The sequence below is a fragment of the Hyperolius riggenbachi genome, chromosome 4 (assembly GCF_040937935.1).
Source record: "Hyperolius riggenbachi isolate aHypRig1 chromosome 4, aHypRig1.pri, whole genome shotgun sequence".
NCBI classification, from domain to species: domain Eukaryota; kingdom Metazoa; phylum Chordata; class Amphibia; order Anura; family Hyperoliidae; genus Hyperolius; species Hyperolius riggenbachi.
Window position 1 is genome coordinate 479,885,488 of NC_090649.1, and position 20,565 is coordinate 479,906,052.

The window sequence follows — 20,565 nt, forward strand, 5'->3', positions numbered from 1 at the left end:
AAATGCCTTTTAAACAACCAGAAATCAAGAAAATACTAAAAACAAAAATTGATAGCTACCTTCGTTTACTTTTCAGTACTTTTTAAGTTGATAGGTGCCAAAATGTTATTTTAAATAGAAAATTACAAAAAAATTATACTAGGAGGAAACTCAGGATAAAAAGTTAATTGCATATGGGCCAAGGTATATAAATAAATATCACCTAGCAGAAAAAGTGGAAAAATAAAATAAGATTGTAAGCTCCTATGGGCAGAGTCCACGTCTCGTGGCATAGATCCGACTTATGTATGCAGGTTTACATCTGCACCACGTTTATTGTTTATTGCTGCTTTACATTTTGCTATTTTAAAAATAAAAAAACTGTAAAAAATGTATTATATGTACCTGAATAGAAAGTAAAAATCAAATCTATTTTTCATACTAAGCATAGTAGAAAAAAGAAGTCCATTAAATACATATATTTGCGACAAAGACAAAAGTATTGCAGTCAAGTAAATTTTAAAAACAATGAGCCAAATCCTATTAACTTTTTCTCCAAGTTTTCTCCTAGGATATAATTTTGCATCTTCTGTATAAAATAACTTTTCAACACTCTGCAACTGAAAAATTATCATAAAGTAGGTGAATGTCAATTGAATAAGGGTCAATATTGGGTATACCCGCAGGGTTGCAGGGACGGACCTAGACCAAGTTGCGCCTGGGGCAAGGTCAGGTTTTGGCGCCTAAAGGTCAGGTTTCGGCGCCTAAACTGCCATTCATTTTGCCGCCTTTTTAAGAATTCAACAAACTGCGCCTGGGGCAAGATACCCGCCTCCCCCCCCCCCCCCCCCTAGATCAGTCCCTGCAGGGTTGTTCACTTCTACATTTTATTTCAGTTAAGGGTCCAATAATTTAAAAATAAGTACAATTTTTAACATGTTGCACTACCAAGGCTTATTCCACATAGACAAGATGATTTAATATATAAGGATCATGCTAATACCTACTACTACAACAAACAGTCTTTATGCTAGTCTTTCAAGTTTTCTGTATACCGGTAAATATATTTTTTCAATGTCACAAAGACATAATCAGAATTACATACACATTTCTTGCTAGACCTGTGAACGTTACATTTCTCTTTTGTTACACCACATAACCTTTCTACACGAGTTTTCTCATAGGAGAGACATTTTTCTTCTACTCTAAAAAACTAAAAGAAAAAACGAAACAATTATTATATATATATATTTTATTTGTATTTGTTTTGCTTAAAAGTTTGACTTGAGTTATCACTGCATGTTACAGAGCTATTTGTATCTTCAAACTTTTATTTTACTGCTTTGTAGGAATAGATAATATCATTTGGGTACTTTTAGAGCTTGTAGAACTTAAATTGTAATTTTATTTCAAATAGAGATTACATTTTTAGATGATAAATAGACCTACTACGATATATTGTAATGATAACAAATACTTAGTTTCTAACCTGAAATTGATTATTTTTGTGTCCCATAGTTTTAGGTCAACCAAGTACTAAAAAACTAAAGATTTTTTTTTACCCCAGACATGAGATTGAAAATGACCGTTTAACTCTCAAGTGGAGAGACAAAAGTCCTGCCTGACAGAGGAGGCCATCAAGACTATTTGATACAGAGCAACTGGGAGGCAATTAGTGAACGGCTCAGCCTTGTGTTAAAATAAATCAGTGACCCAAATCCCCCTTTTTCCAAATGCCCCTTCATTATTAAATCTGCTTTAATGAACAACCCTCCAGACCAAATACATTTCCATGTTAATGGGAGCGCACCTGCCCATCTCAAAAGCTTTTCACATAAGGAATGTAAGTAACTTGAGCAGCGGCAAAAAGTTGCACCCAAAAATGCATGAAAAAAAAGCACAGAAAAAAATAGGAGGTTTTCAATCTTCTGAAAATTAATTAGGTACAAATTCAGAGACCTTTTTCCTTTTATTTTCAAGAGTGTAAAAGTAATTGAAATGTTTCACATCTCCAGGAAGTCTAGTTTCTCTAATTCATTTTACAGTACAGAACTTAAGTAGATGACATGATAATACACTCTAATCCATCCTATTGTGCCAGAGGAACGTACAGGACATGCTGTGTTAGCTAAAATATTGAGGCCAGAATTTTCCTTTGTCCAAATGCAGCACTCTGTATTTTGTAATTAGTGTCTAGTGAATTTTTTATTTTTATTTTTTTTCTGTGTGACTTTATTTTTTTGTAAAGATCACATAAACACAATCTTGAAGTATCTCCCGAGTAAGGTGTTTAGAACTTTTAAATACTTCAACAAATGCTCCCAACTCATAGATGTTATTATTTTTTAGTATTTACCGTATATTCCGGCGTATAAGACGACTGGGTGTATAAGACGACCCCCAACTTTTTCAGTTAAAATTATAGAGTTTGTGATATACTCACCATATAAGACTACCCCTCTTCCAACGTACACCAAATTACAAAAAAAAAAATCATATACTGGTGCTGTACTGTATGTGGTACCCAGTATATAACAGTATATAGTCAATTGACTGGTTGGATTGGTCAGCTCTCCCTCTCCCTAGGTGGATTGGTCAGCTCTCCTTGTCTACCTGTTTATCAGAGCGGTATGGAAGAATAGATCGCGCTGTGCCCATAAAATACGCCTCTTTCACCCGTCCGGCCCACCCTTATATCCTATTTACCTCTCTCTCTGATCTCAAACATATGCGCCTGCGCCGCTTCACTACAGTCCTCAGCAGCGAGATCTGAGAGGCGGTAACAGGATAGGGGGTATCACCCAGCATTAATGATACCCGGCGTATAAGACGACCACCAACTTTTCAGAAGAATTTCAAGGGTTAAAAAGTAGTCTTATACGCAGGAATATACAGTATATAGCTATTTATATAGCACCAACATTTTCTGCAGTGCTGTACAGAGCACAATGTTTTAACTTAACTGTTCTTCAGAGGAGCTCACAATCTAATCTCTATCATAGTCTTATGCTAGGTAAACACGATACATTTTTTCCGCTCGATTTTCCGCTAGATCGATTCTCCACGCGATTCTCCGTTCGACCCGCCTGTTGCTTCCGCTTGTTTTTATCTTTTTTTTCCATTCACTTCTATACGGAATCGAGCGGTAAAACGATTGAGTGGAAAATCGAACATGACGGAATTTATCAATCAAACGCATCTATCGAGCGGGATAACAAAACGTGTGTTCCCAGCATTACGTACATTGTAGTCTAGTGCCAATTTATGGAGAAGCCAATTAACTTATCTGTCTGTTTTGGGATGCGGGAGGAAACTAGAGTGCCCGGGGGAAACCCACGCAGATGCAGGGAGTACATACAAACTCTGTACAGATAGTGCTCTGGCCGGGATTTGATCCAGGGACCCAGAGCTTCAGGGCACTATTGAGGGCATATATAATTTTTTAGCTAGCTACTGTCCAACATAAGGCATAGATGTATACAAACCAACAAGTTTGTGCAAAGAAATTTCACCAATTTCTAAAAAAAAAAAAGTGCAGCTGCTAAAAACATGAAGATGCCAGCATGTTGATACACTGGCCTTTACCATACTAGTGAGCCTGAGTGAACTTTTGACCTTGATAAAAACATGAATATCTCAAAAACTATAAAAGATAGAAAGATGATTTTTGCAGCACAAATGAGCACATGCACAGCACTACCCACCCATACCAGCTTCATGTCTGTTGGTTGTTGGGTGATGGTTTTGGAAATAATAAGTGCTTTTATCTTCAAAATGAAAGCAACACAAATCTTAATTTTAGCAGCACAAATGGGCACAAACGCAGCACTAACCAAGCATGATGGAATTTTTATTTGTGCTGATTGTAGAAGGGCCAGCTTCATGGAGCTACAATACCATAGTGAGATCCATTAGCTTCTGCACCATCAAGCGATTTTGGCGATCTGATCGGAGAGAGATCTGTTGGTTACCATAAACCGTAGGCCAGTGATGGCTAACCTTGGCACTCCAGCCGTGACAAAACTACAAATCCCACCATGACTCTGCCTCCCCGAGTTATGCTTAGAGCTGTCAGAGTATTGCAATGCCTCATGGGACTTGTAGCTCCACCACAGCTGGAGTGCCAAGGTTGGCTATCACTGCCGTAGGCCGATTCATGATTGATTTCAGCATGAAATCTTGCGAGAATCGGCCTTGATGCCCCCCCCCCCCCTCTGGCCGCTGTCCCTCCTGGTGCCCCATGCAGTTATAATGTATACCTGTCACATCACTAGCTAGTGTCCACAGCTGTGTCTGCTGCACTTCTGCATTTGCCCCCGAACCCCCCCCCCCCCCCCCCCGCAGACAAGTGTCCCACGTGCTATATGCCGGTAGTCACATGGGGCTAGCATGCGGAAATATGGTGAAGCCAACGGCGCACACCAACAGGCGGCACATTTATTGTAATTTTCCTGGTTTCAGTTTCAGAGACACTTTCTATATCTATATATTGCTGTATATGTATATATATATATATTACCCCTCCCCCCATTCTTTCAGATTGTAAGCTCACAAGGGCAGGGTTCTCTCACCCTTTTGTGTCTTGGAATGTGTTATACATTTATTCATATTAATTTTCTCACTCTAATTACCAATTCTGTATCTTGTATTCTGTGTTTTGCAACATTTCTGTAGTTTGTACCAACTCTGTATTTTGTACATTGGTGTACACCATTGTCTGTATTATGATGTAACCTATGCTTGTTTTTGTACTTAGTACAGTGCCACGGAATATGTTGGAGATTTATAAATCAATAATAATAGTATATTGGTATGTAGCCCTGTCCTCCCAGTGATGTTAAGCCTAAATTCTCTCCCCCAGAGCATCCTGGGAGACCAGGTATATTTTGTACTGGCTTAAAAACTCTCACTAAACAAACACCACGCAGAACTGCACCTGACAATTTTAAAGATGTCGCCACCTATGATAAATGTCAGAATGTAAATCAGGGAGAGGAAAGATTTTACAATGAGCAAACACTGACTAAATCATTTATAACTGAATAGTTTTAAAAATAAAGTGATTTTATCCATTATGTTTTTTTTCATTACAGTTCCTCTTTAGGTGATTAAAGAAAACGGCTATGGATGAATGTAGGGTATATGACAATTGTACACAATTTATTTAGAGACTTGCAAGTGCTCCAGGCCAATTTATTTTGGATTTTTTTTTTTATTTGTTACATTTCTATGCTTCTAATTAGTACTGCTGTAATGTGTATTTATGGCTACTTGCCACTAGATGGCAGTGAGAGACGTTAACAGGGGACTTCTGCTTTCAGCTTCTATATTTTCTGCTAGCAGAGGGAGATCAAAGCATTCCAAGAATTTACAGCACAACGAGTTCTGCCAACTGAGGCCAAAAGCAGTGCACTTATCTCAAACGAGATAACTCTATCAAAGCTGCTAAAGGGTTAAATACATCTCTTATCCAGGCCACATATGAACAATAACTATTTTTACAGCGACCTCAGGAGAACCTTATTAACTACTTAATGACAACCAGATTTATAAAAACGTCCTGCTAGAGCCTCTTAACGGCTCTAGGACGTTTTTTCTAAGTCAAACAGCGCTGCTGCCGCACGCCTGAATGTGAGATTAGTGAAAACCCTTTATTTCCAAATACCATATTGTCACCATACTTTATACTAGGGACACAATCAAAATATTGTAATAACCAGGACAAATAGGCAGATACAATGTGGGGGTTTTATGTACAGTAGCAGGGTTTATATTAAAACTATAGGGGATGAAATTGGAGAAATAGTGTGTTTTCTCATTTTTTCTTTGTTTTTCCCTTTAAAATGCATAGAAACTAAAGTAATTGCTGAAAACAAATATCAACACCAAAAAGCCCAATTGGTGTTGAAAAAAAACAAGATATAGATCATTTCATTGTGATTAGTAGTGATTAAGCTATTGGCTAAAGAAAGGGATATGCACTGAAAGGTAAAAATCGCTCTTGTCCGTTAAGGCCCATACACACGTCGGATTTTTGCGAACGACCCGTCGTTTGAACGTTCCGTCGTCCGCACGTCAAATCTGGCGTGTGTGGATTTGACGTGCGAACGACGGAACGACAGAACGTTCAAACGACAGGTCGTTCGCAAAAATCCGACGTGTGTATGGGCCTTAAAGGGACTCCGAGCTCTGAAAAAAAAGTAAAGTTGTACTCACCAGGGGCTTTTTCCAGCCCAGTGCTGGTCGGGAGGTCCCACGCCGGCGTCCTGGCTCCTCTCCTTCTCCCCGCTCCGGAATGGCTGGCAGGCCGCAGCCCGGGCGACACTCTCCCGAGTGTCGGGCTGCTCTTCCGCATATGACGCGGATTACGTCACACGCCGGCCGCCTCGCGTCAGCACGGCGGCCTGCGTGAAAGTACTGCGCATGCGTGAACAAAGCGCGCATGCGCAGTACTTTCACGCCAGCCGCCGTGATGACGCGAGGCGGCCGGCGTGTGACGTAATCCGCGTCATATGCGGAAGAAGCAGCCCGACACTCGGGAGAGTGTCGCCCGGGCTGCGGCCTGCCAGCCATTCCGGAGCGGGGAGAAGGAGAGGAGCTAGGACGCCGGCGTGGGACCTCCCGACCAGCACTGGGCTGGAAAAAGCCCCTGGTGAGTACAACTTTACTTTTTTTTCAGAGCTCGGAGTCCCTTTAAGGGTAAAAACCGCTTTGGGGTGAAGTGGTTAAATCAGAAGTATGGCATATAATGAGGACTTGGTCATCCCAAAAGACAAGAGATAGCAAGAAATAAATTGTTTTGCTCCTTAGCATTATAACATAAAAAAACGACATAAACGTTATCAATAAGCAACTATTTATTTTATTTATTTATTTTGGGAGGATAAGGGGAGAGTTTTCCATGAATACATCATAATCGGCAGTGCATTCTCCTGAAAAGCAAATTTTCACTGACCCGGGAAGGTAAATAAATTGAGCCAGGCTAAGCCAGTAGCTGCTGATGAATTAGCTGGCAGCTGGTTAAGTAACTGGCAGCCAGAGGCTTTGATTGGCTCAGTTTAATTCCCTCTTTGGGTCAGCTGGTATTTGCCTGTTCAGAGTATTTTTTGTTCCTCATTATTCACAGTGCCTGGCAGTCATTCTATCACACGCTTTCTGATGATGAAAAACAGACAGAAACGTGAACAAGGCTGATTGCTTTTATCTGCATTAGAAACAGCTGATTGGCAGGCGCTTCACATGACAACTGGTCTGGATTGTAACAAATGGAAAACCCCTTTAATAGCAGATTTCTCACCAGCAATGGGAACCTGTGGTCACGTCAAACATCCAGTCGTGCTCTGAGAATTCTCATTTTGTAGGTCTTATGTTGTATCCTCATTAAAGTGAACCCGATGTGAGAGTGATGGAGGCTGCCATATTTATTTCCTTTTAAAGCAATACCAGTTGCCGGGCAGCCATGCTGATCCTTTGCCTCTAATACGTTCAGCCATAGACCCTGAACCAGCATGCAGCAGATCAGGCGTTTCTGACATTGTCAGATACAATACAATATACAATAACATTTCTATAGCGCTTTTCTCCCATAGGACTCAAAGCGCTTAGGCTCTCTCAGATTCAGTAATTAGTAGGATGAAGTATTCACACAACAAAAGTTATATTTCTGCAAATGCCAAACTGAACAGGTAGGTTTTCAGTCTGGATTTAAACACGTCCAGGGATGGAGCTGTCCTGATCTGTTGAGGTAAGGAGTTCCAAAACGTAGGGGCAGCATGACAGAAGGCTCTGGGACCAAACGTTTCCAAGTGGACTCTGGGTATGACTAGATCTGACCAGATTAGCTGCATGCTTGTTTCTGGTGTTATTCAGACACTGCTGCAGCCAAATAGATCAGCTGGAATGCCAGGCAACTGGTATTGTTTAAATGGAAATTAATATGGCAGCCTCCATATACCTCTCACTTTGGGTTCCGTTTAAAACAACTCTTTTAACAATGCAAATCCTGTAGATCTGTTTGGCCTGAGAATCATAACGTGGCTACACCCTCTGTTGGGTGTTCCAGACAATGATAAATTTAAACATAAACTGTTTATACGACACAATACACAAACCATATATCAACATTGTTACTCAGTGCTCACTGTACTATAATTAGAAGTGGCAGAAGATGTTAATAAAAAAATAAAACAAAATGTACTGTATACCCCCGCAGCCAAAGCTGTTTAATACGGCGCATAGGTTTAGTTGCAGACTCAGGTGTTCAGTAAGCCAGCACCTATTCAGTAAAGAGTCCTTGGGCTAGACTCCCTAACACTGCCATTGCCTACTGAGCGCACCCTAGTGGCTTCAGCTCTGCCGCTTTGAGTCCGCCAGGAGAAAAGCGCAATGTAAACTTTATGGCAAGTTCGACCCGCCCCTATACTACATCATTGGGCTAAATTTTCACCCTCTACATCACAGTCAGCAGACACATGACAGCCAATCAGGCAGCACTCCCTCCTGGAACACCCCCCCCACCCCTTATATAAGGCAGCTGCGTCGGCCATTATCTCACTCTGTGTTGTTGCTGCAGTAGTGAGAGAAGTGAGAGGAACCTGCTGCAGAGATAGGGAAAGCTTAGTTAGGCTCTTGTAGCTTGCTCCTAGCTGATATTTGTTGTTGAAAAGCACCACAAAAAGAGCTCTTTTGAGAGCTAATGTTCTTGTGAAGTCTTTTTTTTTTGTGTGTGTGTGCCACTGACACTGCATATACAGCCCTGTCTGTCGCAGCTGGCCCTTGCTAATTGCTATGCTGTGCAAGGCCCAGCACATTCAGTGCCTACCTTTTCACTGCACCTGTGTGTGACAGCTGCACATTTGTAATACCAGTCCGACCGTGCATACCTGTTCATGTTCACTGCACCTGCGTGACAGCACACAGTGTTATATACCAGCAGTCACTGCTTAAAGGGAACCAGAGATGAACGATTCACACAAAATAAACTTATCGGTCGATAGCTTGTAAAGAATAAATGCTCTACCTGATAATTTTGCCGCTCTGGGGTCCCTTTTTGAATGTTTTTTATCCATTATTGCTCCAGGAAATATCCAATATGGCCGTCAGGTAATAAGCTGTTCTGGATGTGCTGTCTAGCCTCTATGAGACTATAGACAAGCAGGGCTGCAGCAGGCTTTCATCTGTCTGCTTTCAACTTTATTATTCTGGCCTGCTGTGTGGCTGCCTGTAGGTAGAGTCTCTCATAGAAATGAAACTACATACAGTAGATAATGACTGGCTGCACACTGCACACAGATACACTTGTCTGTTCCAGAGCTTCTTTCTCGGCAGCAGCAGCCCCTCCCATGTCAACAGCTCTGAGTAGGAAATCTTAGCCAGGAGGGGGCAGGCTTGAGCTTGAAAAGAATCCACAGAAGAGTGACTCAGCTATAATGATTCCAGGTCAAACCTAGACTGAGCCAGTCTGTGGATTCTTATCACAGTTGATAACAGATAGATTAGACTGAGAAGAATAAAACTAAAAGCATGGTAGGTGTTTACTGTCATGTTCCCACTGATAAATGTAATAATATACATGAGGGTGCTTCGTCTCTGGTTCTCTTTAACTGTTCACTGCACCTGTGTGTGTGACAGCTGCACATTTGTAATACCAGTCCGACCGTGCATACCTGTTTATGTTCACTGCACCTGCGTGACAGCACTCAGTGTTTTATACCAGCAGTCACTGCATAACTGTTCACAGCACCTGTGTGTGTGACAGCTGCACATTGTATTGATACCAGTCACTGCATACCTGTTCACTGCCCCTACGTGACAACACGCAGTGTTATATACCAGTCCCTGCATACCTGTTCACTGTACCTGTGTGTGTGACAGCTGCACATTTGTAATACCAGTCCATGCATACCTTTCACTGCACCTGTTTAACAGCACGCAGTTTTATATACCAGTCACTGCATACCTGTTCACTGCACCTGTGTAACCGCACATTGTTGTACCAGCATTCACTGCAACCTTTTCACTGCACCTGTGTAACCACACATTGTTGTACCAGCAGTTACCTTTTCACTGCACCTGTGTAACCGCACATTGTTGTACCAGCAGTCACTGCAACCTTTTCTCTGCACCTGTGTAACCGCACATTGTTGTACCAGCAGTCACCTTTGCACTGCACCTGTGTAACCCCACATTGTTGTACCAGCAGTCACTGCAATCTTTTCACTGCACCTGTGTAACCGCACATCGTATTAGTCAAGTCAGTGTATACCTTTCACTTCATCTCCCCCAATATGGACAAAACAAGAGGCAGAGCCAGAGGCAGGCCACCCAGCAGGTCTGTTCGAGGTCGCGCTGTCGTGATTTCGTGTGGCCCTCGACCAAAGTACAGTATTCAGAAGAAGGCATGTGCCATCAACCCCCAATATTGTCAGGACATAGTGGACTATTTAACAAAGAACACCTCATCTTCCTCAGCTTCTGCACAGAAGCGTGACATATCTCCCTCCTCCTGCTCTGATTCTGGCACCCCACTTAACACTCCGTCGGCAGCCATCACCAAAGTGCCATCATCCCTGGGCTCAGCGGTGTAGAAATTTTTTTACTGTGTCTGCCTCAGATGAGAGCAATACCATCTGTACTCTCTGCCACCAAAAATTGAGCCGTGGAAAGACCAAGACCCGTGTAGGGACAACTTCCTTACGAAGGCACATAATGAAGAAGCACAAACTGCAATGGGATGACCACCTGAGGAAAAGCAGCACACAAAAAGCAAAGCCACACACTGCAGTGTAAGATACCATCACGCAAGTATTTCTCAAAAAAGGCGATACCTAAACTGTACCGTGATGTTGAGAGGAAGTGTTGTCATCTCTGGCACACAGCGTTGGATCAAGGGTCCATCTGACCACGGATGCCTGGTCTGGATGCACGATCAGGCCTGCCCGAACACAGTCACTTGACAAAGGCCTAGTGCCGAAACGTTGTGTGCTTTTTGCTGCTATGGAATAAAATGTTCTGCTATAACTGCACTAATCCAGGTTGAGACCCAGTCTTCCTTTTTTTGCTGCCCGAACACAGTCCCCATACACAGCATCTCTGCTTGCACACTGTGTGACTGCCTGCCCCAAGACTAAGTGGGTCCACCAACACAGCATCTCTGCCTACAGGCCGCTTGACTGTCTTCTTTGCCACCACCAACAGGATCCAGGACTCCAGGTGTATTCCTGAATTTTTAAGGCCGCTACTAGCAGCGGCCGCTATACTAATTTTTCTGGTGCATGTACATGCCTGCCTCATTTTTCTGGCTGCACTGTGGCTGCAACAACAAAACAAAAGGCATGTACATGTGTCAATTCCCCTTCGTGATCGTTAACTTCCCACGGTGAAGGGGCTTGCGTATCACAATGAAGCAGTGACCGCCGGCTATATGAGGGTGTTGGGGGGCACACCTGACCCAAGAAGATAGATAATAAGGTTGTTGCTTCATTGTGGACAGACCAAATTCGATCAGCTGGACAGTCACTGTTGTTCTATCATTCAGCTACCTCAGCCCGACCATATGGGCTTGAAAATCGCCATCGCCTGCACTATCGCCATGGTGCGCACCAGTCCAGCACGGCCGTCACTACTCAAACAGCTGTTTGTGGCGCGTTACACAGCATGTTCGCAAACTTTTTTCGCATGTTCGAGTTCGAGAACCAAAATCGGAGGTTCGCGACAACTCTACTGTCTCGTAGAAATGCTGTGCGACTGTTTTATGAACAAAAATTGAAGATTGTGAGTCTGGGAAAATTTAAAGTAAGTGTCTAGTAATATGAATACATTGTTACAACCTTAAAGGACCACTATCATGAACATTTGTAAAATACCTGAAAATACATAAATAAAAAGTAAACTTCTCCCTGCGTAAAATGTGCTATAAATTACTTTTCTCCTATGTTGCCGTCAGTTACAGTAGGTGGTAGAAATCTGACAGAACTGACAGGTTTTGAACTAGCCCATCTCCTTATGAAGTTTGCAGATGACACAACAGTAGTTGGTCTCTTACATAATGGGGAGGAGTCTGCATACAGGCATGTAGTGGGACAGCTTTCTTCCGGGTGCAGCAGCAACAACTTGAAACTTAATGCTCTTAAGACCATGGAGATGATAATAGACTTTAGGAGAAACTCCCCCCTCCAGCACCTCCCCCTAACTATAAATGAACCTACAGTGACCCATGTAGAGTCATCCAAATTTCTTGGGTCCATAATCTCCAACAGTCTAAAATGAGACAACAATACCATCACCATCATCAGGAAAGTGCAACAGGGGATGTAACACCTACGGCAGGTAAAAAGGTTTGGCCAACTTCAAAATATAAATGGTGCATAAATGTTATGATTGTAAACAAGGGCTTGAAATTAGTGATATAGTTTAACCAGCCGGGCGGTATGGACGAGCTCAGCTCGTCCATCACCGCCGATGGCTGCCGCTCAGGCCCTGCTGGGCCGATTTTCATCAAAGAAAGAGCAGCACACGCAGCCGGCACTTTGCCAGCCGCGTGTGCTGCCCGATCGCCGCCGCTCTGCGGCGATCCGCCGCGAGCAGCGGCGAAAGAGGGTCCCCCCAGCCGCCTGAGCCCAGCGTAGCCGGAACAAAAAGTTCCGGCCAGTGCTAAGGGCTGGATCGGAGGCGGCTGACGTCAGGACGTCGGCTGACGTCCATGACGTCACTCCGCTCGTCGCTATGGCGACGATGTAAGCAAAACAAGGAAGGCCGCTCATTGCGGCCTTCCTTGTTTATTCTGGGCGCCAGAGGCAATCGGAAGAACGCCTCCGGAGCGCCCTCTAGTGGGCTTTCATGCAGCCAACTTTCAGTTGGCTGCATGAAATAGTTTTTTTTTTAATTTAAAAAAAACCCTCCGGCAGCCGCCCTGGCGATCTTAATAGAACGCCAGGGTGGTTAAATGAACCCAGAACTGAAAAAATACACCTTTATTTCTAAATAAAATATTGTCGCCATTAGGGATATAATTTAAACCTAGTAATAACTGGGACAAATAGGCAAATAAAATATGTTGGTTTTATCCACAGTAGCATGTTTCATTTTAAAACTATAATGGCTGAAAACTGAGAAATAATGAATTTTATCCATTAATTGTTTTTCCAGTTAAAATGCATTTAGAATAAAAAAAATTCTTATCAAAAAGTACCCCCCAAAGAAAGCCTAATTTAAGGAGAAAACAAGCTATACATATTTTTGGTTTGATAAGTAGTGATAAAGTTATTAGCAAATGAATACGAGGAGCACTGAAAGGTGAAAATTGCTCTGGCCGTAAGGGGAATAGAACCTGTAGTGGTCAAGTGGTTTAATGACAAAAAGTTTAGTTATTTTTTTCTATTACTTTTTGTCTTTAATATGCTGTATTTACCTAACACTGGGGGAAGACAGAAAAAGGTACCCTTCAACGTTTATACAGAACTATAGACTGAACTGTGCTTAAAAAAAAATCAAACTAACACATCTCACTTGTGTTTGGAGTTAGAGAAAGGAAAAGCTTTGTTTGATGAATGTCACCAGCGCCTGCGCTCCCCTCACCTATTGCACCGAGACAGCTTGTGATTTGCGGCTGCTAATTTATGACATAATTGCTGTGTACTGAGCCCATGAACTGTAATCTGTTTCTAATGAAGCTCTCCATCTTCCATTGGCTGGAAGCAGAGGCTGCAGGCCGGCGGGAGGATGCAACGTGTGACTGCTGCTGCTGCAGACCTGATTTTCAGGGCAGGCTTGGAGATTCCTATCAGGAAAGCCTGGCTGTCTGTCTGCTTTCTGTTAGGCAGATGGTGCCTCTCAACAGTGACATATTAACAAGGCAGACTGAGGAGCTGAGAGGCTGGTAATACGTTCTGTTATAAAGTTATGCTTTCCTGGCCTGCATGCCCCCCCCCCCCCCCCATACACCAAACATGCATCTGTATCATCTTCAATGAGCTCTGAGCTGTTACCGGCTGGCAAAACAACATCAAATCACACTGGAACGATCTACACCGGCCTTAAGGTGCCCATACACTCGTCAGATTGGCAGCAGATAGATAAGAAATGCATCTGATGATCTATCTGATGCGTTTTTAGAACATTTTTTACCAGGATAGAATTCCAATAGATTTCAGTTTGAAATCTATTGAAATTCGATCTGATGGCATTTTTTTTGCCATCAGATTTCCATTAAGGCCAATGCAAACTGATAAGCAATCTCATCAGATCGACCTAAATTTTCCACCCTGCCAGTTCGACGGAAATCCATCGAAGTCCATCGAAATCGGCCATCGATCGGTCGATTGGCAAACCGATTTGCAAACGAACAATCGATCGAATCGGCCAGAAAATCGACTGATTGTATGGGCCTCTTTACTGTACAAGATGTGATAACGGAGGCAGGAAAGCGTGCAAGGAAGCAGGCGCCCCGCTTCTGCAGCCACAGTTTGCATAGCAGGTGGCCTCAGCGCCCGCTATTTCTTCGGGGCACCTACCGGCTCCCAAATTTTTCCCTATAGCCAAACCTTCCAACTTTTTGAGATAAGAAAGAGGGGCACTTCAAGACACGCCCCAGTCACACCTCTAACCACACCCCTTGTCATGCATATCGCAAAGAATTCAGAACCAAAAGAGGTTGTTCAAACCACACTGATCCTTTCTATCATCAGTAGTTTTTCTTCATTTTAACATTTGAAAACAAGAAATATATCTCTTTAAAGGGAACCAGAGACAAAGCACCCTCATGTATTTTACCATATATATCAGTGGGAACATTAGAGAAAACACCTACCTTGCTTTCTGTTTCATTCTGCACTGCTCAGCTTGTTTCTTATCAGACCTGATAAAATCCCTGACTGAGCATTCAGTCTGGCTTTGCTACAATGACTCCGCTATAATGATTCCTGAGCAGAGCCAGCAGGGGGCAGGCTTGGAAAGACATGAGCTATAAATATTCACAGACTGAGCTATAAATATTCCTGAGCAAAGCCAGACTGAATGCTCAGTCGGGGATTTTATCAGGGCTGATTAGAAGCAAGCTGTGCAGTGCAGAATGAAACAGAAAGCAAGGTAGGTATTTTCTCTAATGTTACGACTGATATATATGGTAAAATACATGAGTGTGCTTCATCTCTGGTTCCCTTTAATTCACACATGTCAAACTCTGGCCTGGGGGGCCAAATCTGGCCCTCAGAGCCATTAAATTTGGCCCCAAGTGATTTCCCCATTTTGCATTATGTGTGGCCCACTCTAGACCATCAGGGAAGCTATAGTGGAGTTGAAGCCCTAGAACCTAGGTTCTCAACGTGTGGTACACGTACCCCAGGGGGTACTTATGATGGTTCCAGGGGGTACTCGGGCTTGAAAAACTTAACCAAGAATAACAAATTTAGAGGTTTAGAAGATGATAAAATTTATTTAAACAATGCCAAATTAGTATTTTAGCTAATTAAAAGCAATAGTAATGCTTGGAAATTGTTTAGAACCAATTATCATGTACTACGGATAAATATAGATTTTTCAAGGGGTACTTGTGATAATGTTTACTATGCTAGGGGGTACTTGTGATAATGTTTACTATGCTAGGGGGTACTTGGTGAGTACAGGGCTTTAAAAGGGGTACATAACAATAAAATGTTGAGAAACCCTGCCCTAGAACACCCGGAAAGCCATATGGGGAGGTAGGGAGAAAGCACTAAACACTAGGTAACTGTATTTGGGAGGGGTGGGGGCACTAGACACCAGGGAAATGTATAGGGGAGGGAGGGAAGACCACACCGGGTAACTGTATAGGGGAGCGAGAAGAACCACTAGACACCGGGGAAGTGTCTAGGCATTGGAGGGGAGCCACTAGACACCGGGGAACTTTATAAAGGAAGGAAGGTGGAAACTAGTCATTGAAATAATGAGGAAGACAGATTATTTGTGTAACAGCTTCAAGCAAAACAGAATCATCTTTAAAGAGAATCCGAGGTGAGAGGTATATGGAGGCTGCTATATTTATTTCCATGTAAACAGTGCCAGTTGCCTGGCAGCCCTGTTGATATTGTGGCATAAGTAGTGTCTGAATTAAATCCTGGAACAAGCATATGGCTCATCTAGTAAAACCTGAGTCAGATGAGCACCTGATCTGCTGCATGCTTGTTCAGGGTCTATGGCTAAAAGTATTAGAGACACAGGATCAGGAGGACTGCCAGGCAATATGTATTGCTTTAGGCCTCATTCACACCTGAAAACTAAAACGCATATGCAAGCGTTTTGCGTTTTTTTAAGCACCTCCCGGGCGCTTGGTTGGGCACTGCGTTTTTGTTAAAAACGCCCTTCTAAGCGCTTTTCCAGAGCGGTTTTGTAATTCACTCCCTGATGCAAGTCAGGAAGTGAACTCTTTGACCCGGAAAATAATAAATGCAATGTATTTATTAAAAAACGCAAACGCGATCGATGCACAAAGCGATTTTGTGAGCGTTTTGCGATTTCCCTATGCCTTCCATTGAAGCGGAATCGCCTCAAAAATGGTCCAGGCAGCGCTTTGCTGAGCGGATCGGAAACGAACCGCTCAGATGTGAACTCTCTCATAGGGAATCATTGCACAAGCGTTTTCAGGGCGATTTTGAAAATCGTCTGCGCTTGAAAAAAGGGCAAAAACGCCCTTAGTGTGAACGAGCCCTCAAAGAAAATAAATATGGCAGCCTCCATATACCTCTCACCTCGGGTGAGAGATATACAACAGAATGTGTGGGAGCTGCCTGGGTGCAGGAGATGTGAAAACACCTTCTGAGAGTCTATCTACACTCATTCTGACACATAATGACTCCAACAACTATAGTACATGGTGTTTTCACGGTGTTTAAAATCATATTATTTACATGGCAAAAAGTCTTCAAATACTAATTGCCACAAATTCTCTACCCACTGGTATAGTTTTTATTTAACCCGGGGTCCTCTTTTAAGCCAATGTTCCTTACCTCTCAGTAATTAATTGCACAAAAAAGCTGCAAATACAGGTTGATACTGTTCGTTCTTGTTCTGTTACGGTCTTGTTTTATTTAATAATAGTTATTATCTTTATTACTGTGCTCTAGCAACGAAAATGAAACCTGCATTTTTGTGAAGATACTGATAACTGACGGTAATATTTTCCGTCTTCGTTCGCTTAAGTTATTTGTTGGCTTGATGTTCAAATGGTAACTGCAGGTTTTCTTAATAAAAATGTGAAGTTTACCAGACATTATAAACAAGCGGTGAGAGATTTCCAATCATTTTATCATCTTAGAAACACCCTTAAAGTGGACCTGAACTCTTGCACAGGACAGAAGGAAAACAGAGAAATGCACCCTGTGTGTATTTAGAGAGTTTAGCCTGTCTAATTCCCCCTCATTGTGTGACTAATCACAACTGTAATTTGATCTCTCAGCTGTGTCAGCTGGCTGCCTCAGCAGAGCAGCTAATTGGTAAATACAGGATGTTAACCCTATGTCTCCTTCCTTGAAAGCAGAAAAGCAGAAAGTAGACACACTGCAGATTTATTGCAGGTGAGATTTACAATGCACCGGCATGGGGGGGTGGAAGCGTTATTACACTTGGGGGGGGGGCGGCTAGATTGGTAGCGTCACAAGGCAGATTCCATTTCCTAGTTGATTTCATGGTGAAATCTATTGGGAGTTTATCTGCGGTGTATTGGCAGGCAACAAATAAATCCTATTCAATATGCTAGACGTATGGGTACCTTAAGTGGCCAGAGGTTGGATTCATGAAAGTGCGCTGCTCCAGCAGCAAGAGCTAAAAAACAATGGGCTTGATTCACTAAGACGAATATCATGCCTTATCAGAGTTAACACACCTTACCAGAGTAGCATAGCAGAGCTCCACTCATCCTGTCTGAGCCCCTGCAGGTCCAATCTCTTTAATGGACATTATCCCTGCACTTTGATTGGCCCAATAGGCTGCCTGTCACTTGACAGGAAACTTGACAGGCAGCCTATTGGGCCAATCAAAGTGCCAATCAAAGTGCAGGAATAATGTCCTTTAAAGTGATTGGACCCGCAGGACCTCTGGGCAGGACGAGTGGAGCTCTCGTCATTGCCAATTAGCAGGCATAAGTTTGTAGCGCTCGCTATGCTACTCTGATAAGGCGTGTTAACTTTGATAAAGTGTGTTATCTCTGATAAGGAGTGTTAATTCAGATAAGGCATGCTATTTGTCTTAGTGAATCAAGCCCATCGTGTGCTATGCGCAGTTTGGCTAAATTACACGTGATCCTTGCCACATGCTGTGAAGTAGCGCGACCGTGATACTTCCATCAGTGTAGCTGCTACTACGTTAATTAATGTGCTGTACTTCACAGTGCGCGGCAGTTAAAGGAGCATGCGTAACTTAGCCAAGAGCATGCTTAAAGTCAACCTCCGGACTAAAAATCTGCTCAGCAGAACTGAAAAGGCTTGGTGTTTCTTTAACAGTTTCACAGCATCAGAACTTTGTTTTTCTTACCAAAGCATCATTTTTAGCCGCATTTTTAGCTAAGCTCCACCCATAAAAGAAAACTGCCCGGGCTTTTTTTCCCTGATGCTGTGCAAAGCATGATGGGATTTCTTATGTTGTTATTCACGTTGCCTAGCAACTGGGAGGGGTGATCAGGACACAGGACGGTTGGAACTGTGTCTCGTGCTCCCTGTCACCTCCTTTCATCCAAAAAGATGGCTGCCCTCATGAAATCAAACATTTGCCTGTTCTTTTAAAACAGGGTGGGTGAGAGCTTATATTACCTGTCTATTTTAATTAACATAACTAATGTAACTTAATGACAGTATGTTTGTTTAGGCTGGAGTTCCTCTTTGCGTTAGGAGCTCACGCTATGCAGCACAACTGCGCGTAGCATGCATAGTTCTATAACTCGCACTGCATGAATGGATCCCCCAGTGCTGTGTCCCTAGCCTAGTGTCGGTAGCTATGGAAAGGGGAGGAGGGGCAACGCATGCCGGAGCGGGCCAGGCGAGGAGGAGAAGAAACGCTTCGTGGTTCTTACCGCTCTGCCGAGCATTGCTATCACTAAAGATCCATCATGCCAGGACATCAGTGCATTCACCGGATTCTCAGCCAAGATGGTCCTCATCAGTCACCTCAGCCAAGTGTCATCTGGCGAGTGTAGCTAGATTAAAAAGTATCCGGGGGTTGGAGGTTATCTGGGGAATTGTTGTGATCACGTAGCAGCAAATAAGGGTGTTTGGAATGTTTATTTTCATCCAATTAACTACATTTACTTTTAGCAATAATGCTAAGCACACCCGATACTTTTTTGCGTTCGAAAGATAATTTCCGTCATGTCCGATATCACTTTCAATTGTTTTACTGCTCGATTTCTCATAGAAGTGAATGGAAATTGATAAGAAAAGATTACAGAATTGAGCGGAAAAACGAACTGAAAATCGATCGGACAGACAATTGACCGAAAAACGCATCGCGTGTACCTGGCATAAGAGGGAATCAGAGATGGGAAACTTTATACACATTTGAAAGTGTCAGGGCCGGTTTCCACTTAGCCGTCACGTGTCTTGCAGGACGCATGCTGGCACTTGTAGTGATGAGAGTACGCATCTGAATCGCTTAAGGTGGCCACTAATGGTCCAATTTCTAGCGAAAAATCGTTCGAGCGATCAGAAATCCTTCACTACACCATTAACGAACCAATCTTTGCTTCCCATCTATCACAACCAATCAAGAAAATGCATATTTTGGTTTGACAAAAATCCAATCGGACGACTATTTTTATAATCGTTCATAATTGATTGAGCCCATCAACTACGATTATTTTCATCCAATCCGATCACAATTTCTGATTGCTCAAACGATTTTTTGTTAGAAATTGGATCACTAGTGGCCAGTTTTAAGGTGGCCACTAACGATCCAATTTGTAGCGAAAAATCGTTTGAGCGATTAGAAATTCTGATCGGAAGGGAAATCGTTCACTACCATCAACGAACCAATCTTTGCTTCCTATCTATCACAACCAACTATAAAATACACATTTTGTTTCGACAAAAATCCGATCAGACGACTGATTTTATAATCGTTTGTCATCGATTGTGCCCATCAACAGAGATTATTTACAACCAATCTGATCAGAATTTCTGAACGCTCAAATGATTTTTTTACTAGAAATTGGACCGTTAATGGCCCCTTTTAGCCGTACCACGCACAGCTATAGGGATTTGGCAGCTTACCGGTGCGGACAGCAAGCCATAGAAGAGATAGGCAGCATTTGGTGGTTGGCGAGGCGGCGGATGCAGCGTCACAGGAAACTGCCTAATTTCAATTTTACCGGTCCAGATATATTATCCTCACTGACATTTTCACAGACAGTACAACACTCTTTATAAATAGGTCTTTGTAAAAACTCCTGCCAGCGAATCAGAACAAATAATTAACTCAAATGACCAATAACAGATACCAGGGGGCTGATTTATCAAGATAGGCGCAGAGAAAGCTGGAGTAGTTGCCCAAAAGCAACCAATCAGGCAGGGGCGCCTCTAGCCATTTTGTCACTCCAGGCAAGAAAACCTGTGGCGCCCCATATCC

At 42.8% G+C, this 20,565-nt stretch overlaps 1 protein-coding gene across 2 annotated transcripts in view; it reads right to left on the bottom strand.

Annotated features, from left to right (window-relative positions):
- The window catches only part of PKDCC (protein kinase domain containing, cytoplasmic), a 155,343-nt gene that overhangs the window by 88,213 nt on the left and 46,565 nt on the right, over window positions 1-20,565 (bottom strand). The gene's annotated exons all lie outside the window — the stretch shown is intronic.